General features: G+C 58.0%; 2 non-coding genes across 2 annotated transcripts; both read right to left on the bottom strand.

The window, feature by feature from the left end:
• Positions 1-145: 145 nt before the first annotated feature.
• On the bottom strand, positions 146-299 carry LOC145459942 (5.8S ribosomal RNA). The gene has a single exon (XR_013921623.1). It is a non-coding gene; the product is annotated as a 5.8S ribosomal RNA (ribosomal RNA).
• Positions 300-604: 305 nt separating this feature from the next.
• LOC145459953 (small subunit ribosomal RNA) lies at positions 605-2,428 on the bottom strand. Its single transcript, XR_013921634.1, has one exon. It is a non-coding gene; the product is annotated as a small subunit ribosomal RNA (ribosomal RNA).
• Positions 2,429-10,000: the final 7,572 nt, after the last annotated feature.

The raw sequence follows: 10,000 nt of genomic DNA, 5'->3' as shown, positions 1-10,000 counted from the left end.
CGCGGAGCGACCGGGTCCGGCCCCGACGCGGGCGCGCGCCGGTCTACCTCGGAGCGACGGGCCTCGCGGCCCGACGCCCAAACTCCCAGGCTTGTCTCGGCCGCGGGCGGCTCCTACCAAAGCCGCCTCGCGCATCGCGTCACGCCGACCCTGAGGCAGACGCGGCGCCGGGATTTGCCCGACGCCGCAATTTGCGTTCGGAATATCGACGTTCAATGTGTTCTGCAATTCACATTACTTCTCGCACTTAGCTGCGTCCTTCATCGACTCGCGAGCCTAGTGATCCACCGTCGAGAGTCGTACTCTCTTTGCTTTCAGGACAACTCCGCATCGCTTCGCTCACCACGGTTTTTCGCGGGCGCCGGCTCGCTCGAGGCCGACGCCGCCGAGGGAACCGACCTAGAGGCGTTCGGTCTCGGTCCCTCTCCGAAGGCGGGCCCCGACGACGGCCATCCCCGGCCCGCCGTCGAGCGCCCGCCCTTCTCTGTCACGACGGTCTCGTTCACGACGAGCGGCGCCCAAGCGCGGGGCGCCGCGACGCCGAGTCCTCGCGGACACGGCGCCAGATCAAAAAGCAACGGGGCCTCGCACCCACCAACAACGATAATGATCCTTCCGCAGGTTCACCTACGGAAACCTTGTTACGACTTTTACTTCCTCTAAACGATCAAGTTCGGTCGTCTTCCCGGCGCACCGCCGCGCCCGTCGCCGGGCACGCGACGGGGCCGGTCCGAGGATCTCACTAAACCGTTCAATCGGTAGTAGCGACGGGCGGTGTGTACAAAGGGCAGGGACGTAATCAACGCGAGCTGATGACTCGCGCTTACTGGGAATTCCTCGTTCGAGGGCAACAATTGCAAGGCCCTATCCCAATCACGGACGGGGTTCAACGGGTTACCCGGACCTCTCGGCCCGGGCGCACTCGCTGATCCGTCCAGTGTAGCGCGCGTGCGGCCCCGAACATCTAAGGGCATCACAGACCTGTTATTGCTCGATCTCGTGTGGCTAAACGCCACTAGTCCCTCTAAGAAGTTGGACGCCGACCGCCGAGGGTCGCGTAACTATTTAGCATGCCAGAGTCTCGTTCGTTATCGGAATTAACCAGACAAATCGCTCCACCAACTAAGAACGGCCATGCACCACCACCCACAGAATCAAGAAAGAGCTGTCAATCTGTCAATCCTTCCCGTGTCCGGGCCGGGTGAGTTTCCCCGTGTTGAGTCAAATTAAGCCGCAGGCTCCACTCCTGGTGGTGCCCTTCCGTCAATTCCTTTAAGTTTCAGCTTTGCAACCATACTTCCCCCGGAACCCAAAGACTTTGGTTTCCCGGAGGCTGCCGGCGAGGTCGTCATGGTAACGCCCGCCGATCGCCAGTTGGCATCGTTTATAGTCAGAACTAGGACGGTATCTGATCGTCTTCGAACCTCTGACTTTCGCTCTTGATTAAAGAAAACGTTCTTGGCGAACGCTTTCGCAGCTGCTCGTCTTCCGCCGGTCCAAGAATTTCACCTCTGACGGCAGAGTACGGACGCCCCCGGCCGTCCCTCTTAATCATTACCTCGCTCCCGCGAACGCCAACGAAACGAGACCGAGGTCCTATTCCGTTATTCCATGCGACACTATGCAGGCGGGCGGCCTGCTTTGAACACTCTAATTTTTTCAAAGTAAACTCGTCGGCCCGACCCGCGGCACCCGGTCAAGAGCACCGCGGGCGGCGCCGACAGGCGGAACCCGCGACGCCGGTGCACGCCCTGCGACGGACCGGCGCCGCGCGCTCTACATCCAACTACGAGCTTTTCAACCGCAACAACTTTAGCATACACTTTCGGAGCTGGAATTACCGCGGCTGCTGGCACCAGACTTGCCCTCCGATGGATACTCGACAAGAGTTTTAGAATGTACTCATTCCGATTGCGGGGCCTCGTTAGAGTCCCGCATCGTTATTTTTCGTCACTACCTCCCCGTGTCGGGAATGGGTAATTTGCGCGCCTGCTGCCTTCCTTGGATGTGGTAGCCGTTTCTCAGGCTCCCTCTCCGGAATCGAACCCTGATTCCCCGTCACCCGTTATCACAAAGGTAAGCCCGTAGCCTACCTTCGAAAGTTGATAGGTCAGACACTTGAATGGTAGGTCGCCGCCGCGAAGGCGTGCGATCCGCGTGGTTATCCAGAGTCATCGAAAGAGACGGGCCCTCGCGGGCCCGGTCGGGTTCGAACCAATAAAAGCGCGCCTCCCGGAGTCGGCGCTCGGTCGCATGTATTAGCTCTGGAATTGCCACAGTTATCCACGTTAGCTCTCGCAAGGACCAAATAAACCAAGACTGATTTAATGAGCCGTTCGCAGTTTCACTTTACGTTCAGTTCGTACTTACACCTGCATGGCTTAATCTTTGAGACAAGCATATCACTACTGGCAGGATCAACCAGATATCTCTCGCGCACTGCGAGGCCCGCCCCTGGGCCGGGGGTCGGGCGTCGGGACCAAGGTGCTCTTCGGCACCGGCGCCGCCGCTCTACGGCGCCCGTCGCTTTCGCTCTCTCGATCGTCGGACCGTTCTCGGGTCGCCCGCCGTCGTCTCGTGGGACGCGGACGCCCGCCGTTCACCGCTTAATAGAATCTCTCGCGCTCGGAACCGAATCCGAGACGTACGCGAGGCCTGCCGCCGGGGCTCGGGCGCTGCTCTGCCGCGACGCGATGCACGGATAAGCGCCCGGAGCCGCCGCGGCGGACCGAGGACGTCGTGTTTGTATAGCGGGCCGTCCCGCTCTTTCGTTCGTTCCCGGAGGCAAGGGCCGCGAGGCCCAGCGGTTCACGAGGCATTTGTCGGACCAAGGTTTCTCGACGGCCGATTCTCTCCTCGGCGACGCCGCGACGCTACGTAGGAAGGGTCTGGGCCGCGAGGCCCGAAAGACAACGCGCCGCGTCCGCGCTGCATTTATTGAGTCCGCTATCCGGTATGCCTCATGGCTGTATGACAGGTGTAGGGTCACTATCATCCATATCCCGCCGTCTACGGCATACCGGGCAAGCTCGCTCTATGCAGCGCTTGGCGACACGCAACGTTTAAACCCGCGACTCGAGGTGCTCCGACCCGTGATTAGTGCTTGCTTCGCACCCCCATATGCTTTCGCTCCAACCGGTGACGACGGATCAGTTCCGCCGCGCCGGGCGCATCCTCTCGCCGGCAGATTCAACGTTTCGCGCCCGGCCTCCCGTCAGGCGCCGGGCGCGCGCCCCTTCCTATATTAGTTTTTTTTCGGAAACCCTGGTGACTTTTTTCTACTTAGTCGTTTTTCAGGGTCGCACCCGGGCCGGGGGGCCGGAAAATTTTCGCCGGCCAGAAAAATTTTTTTTCCCGAAAAATAAATTTTTTTTTCCGAAAAAATAAAAAATAATTAAAAAAAAAACTTTTCGAAAAAGCCTCCCACGGGACCCCTCACACGAAGTTTGGGGCCGATCCGACCAAGTATAGGCGTTTCGCCGTGTTAAGGTATGGGCCCTGTGTTAAGGTATGGGCGAGGTCGAAAAACGACTAAGTCCGAAATTTTCCTCGGAAAAAGTTGAACTTTTTTGCCGGCCAAAAGCCCGCCTAGAGACCCCGCACACGAAGTTTGGAACCGATCCGAGCAAGTATAGGCGGTTCGCCCATGTTAAGGTATGGGCCCTGTGTCAAGGTATGGGCGAGGTCGAAAAACGACTAAGTCCGAAAATTTCCTCGGAAAAAGTTGAACTTTTTTGCCGGCCAAAAGCCCGCCTAGAGACCCCGCACACGAAGTTTGGAACCGATCCGAGCAAGTCCGGCCGACCTACCGTAGGCTCCCATGTTATAGTATGGGCGAGGTCGAAAAACGACTAAGTCCGAAATTTTCCTCGGCAAAAGTTGATTTTTTTCGCCGGCCAAAAGTCATCCATAAGAGCCCGCACACGAAGTTTGGAACCGATCCGAGCGAGTCCGGCCGACCTACCGTAGGCCCCCATGTTAAGGTATGGGCGAGGTCGAAAAACGACTAAGTCCGAAAATTTCCTCGGAAAAAGTTGATTTTTTTTGCCGGCCAAAAGCCCGCCTAGAGACCCCGCACACGAAGTTTGGAACCGATCCGAGCAAGTATAGGCGGTTCGCCCATGTTAAGGTATGGGCCCTGTGTTAAGGTACGGGCGAGGTCGAAAAACGACTAAGTCCGAAAATTTCCTCGGAAAAAGTTGATTTTTTTTGCCGGCCAAAAGTCACCCACGAGAGGCCCCACACGAAGTTTGGAGCCGATCCGAGCAAGTCTGGCGCGCCCGCCTATGTTAAGGTATGGGCCCCATGTTAATGTACGGGCGAGGTCGAAAAACGACCAAGTCCGAAAATTTCCTCGGAAAAAGTCGACTTTTTTTGCCGGCCAAAAGTCACCCTCGAGAGGCCCCACACGAAGTTTGGAGCCGATCGGACCGAGTCCGGCCGACCTACCGTAGGGCCCCATGTTAAAGTGCGGGCGAGGTCGAAAAACGACTAAGTCCGAGATTTTCTCGGACTCTAACTTTTTTCGGCCGGGGCCGAATTCACTCGGAACTTTAACTTTTTCTCAACTCGATGTCGGATTTTTTCTAAGTCCGAAATCCCCATACTGTAACACGGGGCCGAGGTCGTGAAAAAGTTAAAGTCCGAAAAATTTTTTTTTCACCTAAAAACCACACGGGCGCGTTCCCCGCACTGTTCGAAGACGCCCCGCGAAGGAATCGTCCCGATCCGACGAACGGTTCGGCCTCCAGAGCCGGTCAAAGGTCCGATTTTGGCGCGCTTTAACCGGAGATATCTCGGCTCCGGCAGCTCCGATTTCGATAATTTTTTTTTTCCCGGATTCGTCTCGCTGCGCCGCTTCCAACGAGGGGTCCCGCGTGGGTCTGGCCCGAACAGGAGCCGAGCTATTCGCGAAAAACTCGTATCTCGGCTCCTGTGCGTCCTAGAGCTACGGGGATAGTGGAAATGGACTCCTGATGCCAGAGCGAGGGTGAAAATTTTTCTTTCTCGTACGGCCTCCCGGCGCCCGGAAAAGTGGCTGGCGGCGGTCTACGGGCTCCCACGAGTCCGCCGGTGTGCGGGAAATCGAAATCGAAGAAAAAAAATTTTCGACAATACTCGGATTTTTTCTAAGTCCGAAATCGCCATACTGTAACACGGGGCCGAGGTCGTGAAAAAGTTAAAGTCCGAAAAATTTTTTTTTCACCTAAAAACCACACGGGCGCGTTCCCCGCACTGTTCGAAGACGCCCCGCGAAGGAATCGTCCCGATCCGACGAACGGTTCGGCCTCCAGAGCCGGTCAAAGGTCCGATTTTGGCGCGCTTTAACCGGAGATATCTCGGCTCCGGCAGCTCCGATTTCGATAATTTTTTTTTTCCCGGATTCGTCTCGCTGCGCCGCTTCCAACGAGGGGTCCCGCGTGGGTCTGGCCCGAACAGGAGCCGAGCTATTCGCGAAAAACTCGTATCTCGGCTCCTGTGCGTCCTAGAGCTACGGGGATAGTGGAAATGGACTCCTGATGCCAGAGCGAGGGTGAAAATTTTTCTTTCTCGTACGGCCTCCCGGCGCCCGGAAAAGTGGCTGGCGGCGGTCTACGAGCTCCCACGAGTCCGTCGGTGTGCGGGAAATCGAAATCGGAGAAAAAAAATTTTCGACCTCGTCGGAATTTTTCTAAGTCCGAAATCCCCATACTATAACACGGGGCCGAGGTCGTGAAAAAGTTAAAGTCCGAAAAAAAATTTTTTCGCCTAAAAACCACACGGGCGCGTTCCCCGCACTGTTCGAAGACGCCCCGCGAAGGAATCGTCCCGATCCGACGAACGGTTCGGCCTCCAGAGCCGGTCAAAGGTCCGATTTTGGCGCGCTTTAACCGGAGATATCTCGGCTCCGGCAGCTCCGATTTCGATAATTTTTTTTTTCCCGGATTCGTCTCGCTGCGCCGCTTCCAACGAGGGGTCCCGCGTGGGTCTGGCCCGAACAGGAGCCGAGCTATTCGCGAAAAACTCGTATCTCGGCTCCTGTGCGTCCTAGAGCTACGGGGATAGTGGAAATGGACTCCTGATGCCAGAGCGAGGGTGAAAATTTTTCTTTCTCGTGCGGCCTCCCAGCGCCCGGAAAACGGTGTATTCGCGATCTACGGGCTCCCACGAGTCCGCCGATGTGCGGGAAATCGGAATCGAAGAAAAAAATTTTTCTACAATACTCGGATTTTTTCTAAGTCCGAATCCCCGGAAAAACGACTAAGTCCGAAATTTTCCTCGGAAAAAGTCGATCATTTTCGCCGGCCAAAAGCCCGCCTAGAGACCCCGCACACGAAGTTTGGAATCGATCCGAGCGAGTTCGGCCGACCTACCGCGGGGCCCCATGTCAAGGTATGGGCGAGGTCGAAAAACGACTAAGTCCGAAATTTTCCTCGGAAAAAGTCGACTTTTTTTGCCGGCCAAAAGTCATCCATGAGAGGCCCCACACGAAGTTTGGAACCGATCCGACCAAGTATAGGCGGTCCGCCCATGTTAAGGTATGGGCCCTGTGTTAAGGTATGGGCGAGGTCCGAAAAACGACTAAGTCCGAAATTTTCCTCGGAAAAAGTCGACTTTTTTTGCCGGCCAAAAGTCATCCATGAGAGGCCCCACACGAAGTTTGGAACCGATCCGACCAAGTATAGGCGGTCCGCCCATGTTAAGGTATGGGCCCTGTGTTAGGGTATGGGCGAGGTCGAAAAACGACTAAGTCCGAAAATTTCCTCGGCAAAAGTCGATTTTTTTTGCCGGCCAAAAGCCCGCCTAGAGACCCCGCACACGAAGTTTGGAACCGATCCGACCAAGTATAGGCGGTCCGCCCATGTTAAGGTATGGGCCCTGTGTTAGGGTATGGGCGAGGTCGAAAAACGACTAAGTCCGAAAATTTCCTCGGAAAAAGTTGATTTTTTTTGCCGGCCAAAAGTATCCCTAGAGACCCCGCACACGAAGTTTGGAACCGATCCGAGCAAGTATGGGCGGTCCGCCCATGTTACGGTATGGGCCCCATGTTAATGTATGGGCGAGGTCGAAAAACGACTAAGTCCGAAAATTTCCTCGGGAAAAGTTGAACTTTTTCGCCGGCCAAAAGTATCCCTAGAGACCCCGCACACGAAGTTTGGAATCGATCGGACCGAGTCCGGCCGACCTACCGTAGGCCCCCATGTTAAAGTATGGGCGAGGTCGAAAAACGACTAAGTCCGAAATCTTCCTCGGAAAAAGTTGACTTTTTTTGCCGGCCAAAAGTCACCCGTGAGAGGCCCCACACGAAGTTTGGAGTCGATCCGAGCAAGTATAGGGGGTCCGCCCATGTTATAGTATATGCCCTATGTTAAAGCATGGGCGAGGTGCGAAAAACGACTAAGTCCGTTGATTGCTTCGGGCACGCCCGAGATTTTGACCGGGGCGCGAGCCCAGGCCGGCCGCGGCCAGAGTCGGGCGCCCGACCGAGGTCGAAATGGGCGTCGGTTTTCGGGTCGTAACTCCGCTCCCCATGGTCCGATCGAGACGAACGAACCACCGTCGAGATCGTCTCGACGCGCTCTACGCGCTCGTAAGGGTTTCGGAACCGAAAAATTCACTTTCAGAGTTTCGACTTTTCCGAAATCGAGACAAAAAGGTCGACCCGATGTCAAAGACACAAGGTCGACCATTTTACCTCGATTTCGTGACCAAAACGAAAAAAAAAATGGAGGAACACCGGGGGCGCCGCCCGCCGACGCCGCAGAGGCGTCAGAGGCTCGCGCCCGCGGTGCCCTCGATGTCCCCGATCGTCGATCCGGCAGAAAACGCGGCCCGCCCCCGGCCTCGACCGAGACCGGCGGAATCTTCGATCCCTCGCCGCCAGCGCCTCGCCAGGCCGGCCGGCGGTATTCCGGGCGCGCGTCCGAAGCAATCAACGGACTCTGTCGTTTTCACCGAGGCGGCTCCGAGCTCGGCCGGCGGCCGAAGGATCCGCGGGCCCGCCTGCCGTCTCGGCCGGTCGAGGCGCCGGCACGGCCGCCCTCGAAGGTCGGCTCGCGGCCGTCAGCTTCGCGGGCCCGCCTGCCGTCTCGGCCGGTCGGCGTCGAGGCGGCGCCCGGGGGTCGGCGCTCTCGGCACGCCTCGCGAGACGGCCGGCGCGCCGTCTCCGGCGCGGCGCCCCGGCCGGCGCCGAGGTTCGGACTCTGTCGTTTTTCCGAGGCCCCGCCACGGGCCGAGGCACTCTACCGCAGGCGGCTTCGAGGTCGGCGCTCCGTCGTTTTTCGTCAGAGTCCCAGGCGGGTAAACGGCGGGAGTAACTCTCACCACGGGCCGGGCACGCACTCCGGCACGGGCCTCGGGACTTCGATCCCGGCCGCCGCCCCGGCCGGCCGCCGAGACACGGACTCTGTCGTTTTTCCACGCGGCCCAGGCGCTCTGCCGTGGGCTTCGAGGGCTGGGGACTTCAGCCCGCTCTGCGGCACGGCCGGGACGTCGATCCCGGCCGCCGCCCCGGCCGGCAGCCGAGGCTCGGACTCTGTCGATTTTCCACGCGGCCCAGGCGCTCTGCCTCGGACTCTGTCGTTTTTTCGAGGCCGGCACCGCGCTCCGGCGACCGCCCACGCAACGCGCCGACTCTGACGCGCCGCGCTCCGGCCGTCGCCCACGCGACGCCTCGGCCCCCGGCTCGCACCTCCCGCGCCCCCGCCAGAGGCGGAGGCGGCGAGAAAAAAGCGCCCGGGCCCGCCCCCAGAGGCGAGCCCGGGCACAGATCGTAGATCTCGGGGATGACTTTCAACGCATCGCAGCGAGAAACTGCTCTAGCGGGTACGACACCCCGATCTTAAACTAGGTCGTCTGCGAATGATCCGGCACCTCGCCCGCGCGAAAAGTGCTACCGTCGTCTCGGCCGGCCCGAGTTTACGGGCCGGCAAAGGGTCGACCGCCACAGGCTCCGTCGGCGCCGGGGACGGACCCCGGCGCCTAGCCGCGCCTCGCTCGCCTCGAGGCACCCGGGACATCGTCGCTACTCAGGCGGGATTCCGACTTAGAGGCGTTCAGTCGTAATCCCCCAGATGGTAGCTTCGCGCCATCGGCTTGTCAGCCGAGCGCATGAACCAAATGTCTGAATCTGCGGTTCCTCTCGTACTGAGCAGAATTACTGTCGCGACAACGCTTCATCAGTAGGGTAAAACTAACCTGTCTCACGACGGTCTAAACCCAGCTCACGTTCCCTATTTGTGGGTGAACAATCCAACGCTTGGCGAATTCTGCTTCGCAATGATAGGAAGAGCCGACATCGAAGGATCAAAAAGCAACGTCGCTATGAACGCTTGGCTGCCACAAGCCAGTTATCCCTGTGGTAACTTTTCTGTCACCTCCAGCTCGAAACTCGCGAGCGCTGAAGGATCGATAGGCCGCGCTTTCGCGGTCCGTATTCATACTGAAAATCCGGATCAAGCGAGCTTTTGCCCTTTTGCTCCACGCGAGGTTTCCGTCCTCGCCGAGCTCGCCTTAGGACACCTGCGTTACTCTTTGACAGATGTACCACACGAAGTTTGGAGTCGATCGGACCGAGTCCGGCCGACCTACCGTAGGCCCCCATGTTAAAGTACGGGCGAGGTCGAAAAACGACTAAGTCCGAAATCTTCCTCGGCAAAAGTTGATTTTTTTCGCCGGCCAAAAGTCATCCATAAGAGCCCGCACACGAAGTTTGGAACCGATCCGAGCGAGTCCGGCCGACCTACCGTAGGCCCCCATGTTAAGGTATGGGCGAGGTCGAAAAACGACTAAGTCCGAAAATTTCCTCGGAAAAAGTCGATCTTTTTCGCCGGCCAAAAGTATCCCTAGAGACCCCGCACACGAAGTTTGGAATCGATCCGAGCAAGTATAGGCGGTCCGCCCATGTTACGGTATGGGCCCCCATGTTATAGCATAGGCCCTATGTTAAAGTATGGGCGAGGTCGAAAAACGACCAAGTCCGAAAATTTCCTCGGAAAAAGTTGATTTTTTTTGCCGGCCA

Source organism: Botryllus schlosseri, unplaced genomic scaffold (assembly GCF_051294905.1).
Source record: "Botryllus schlosseri isolate E-star unplaced genomic scaffold, Bs_hap1 Bs28a, whole genome shotgun sequence".
Lineage (NCBI taxonomy): Eukaryota > Metazoa > Chordata > Ascidiacea > Stolidobranchia > Styelidae > Botryllus > Botryllus schlosseri.
This window is presented reverse-complemented; position numbering and strand designations above follow the sequence as displayed.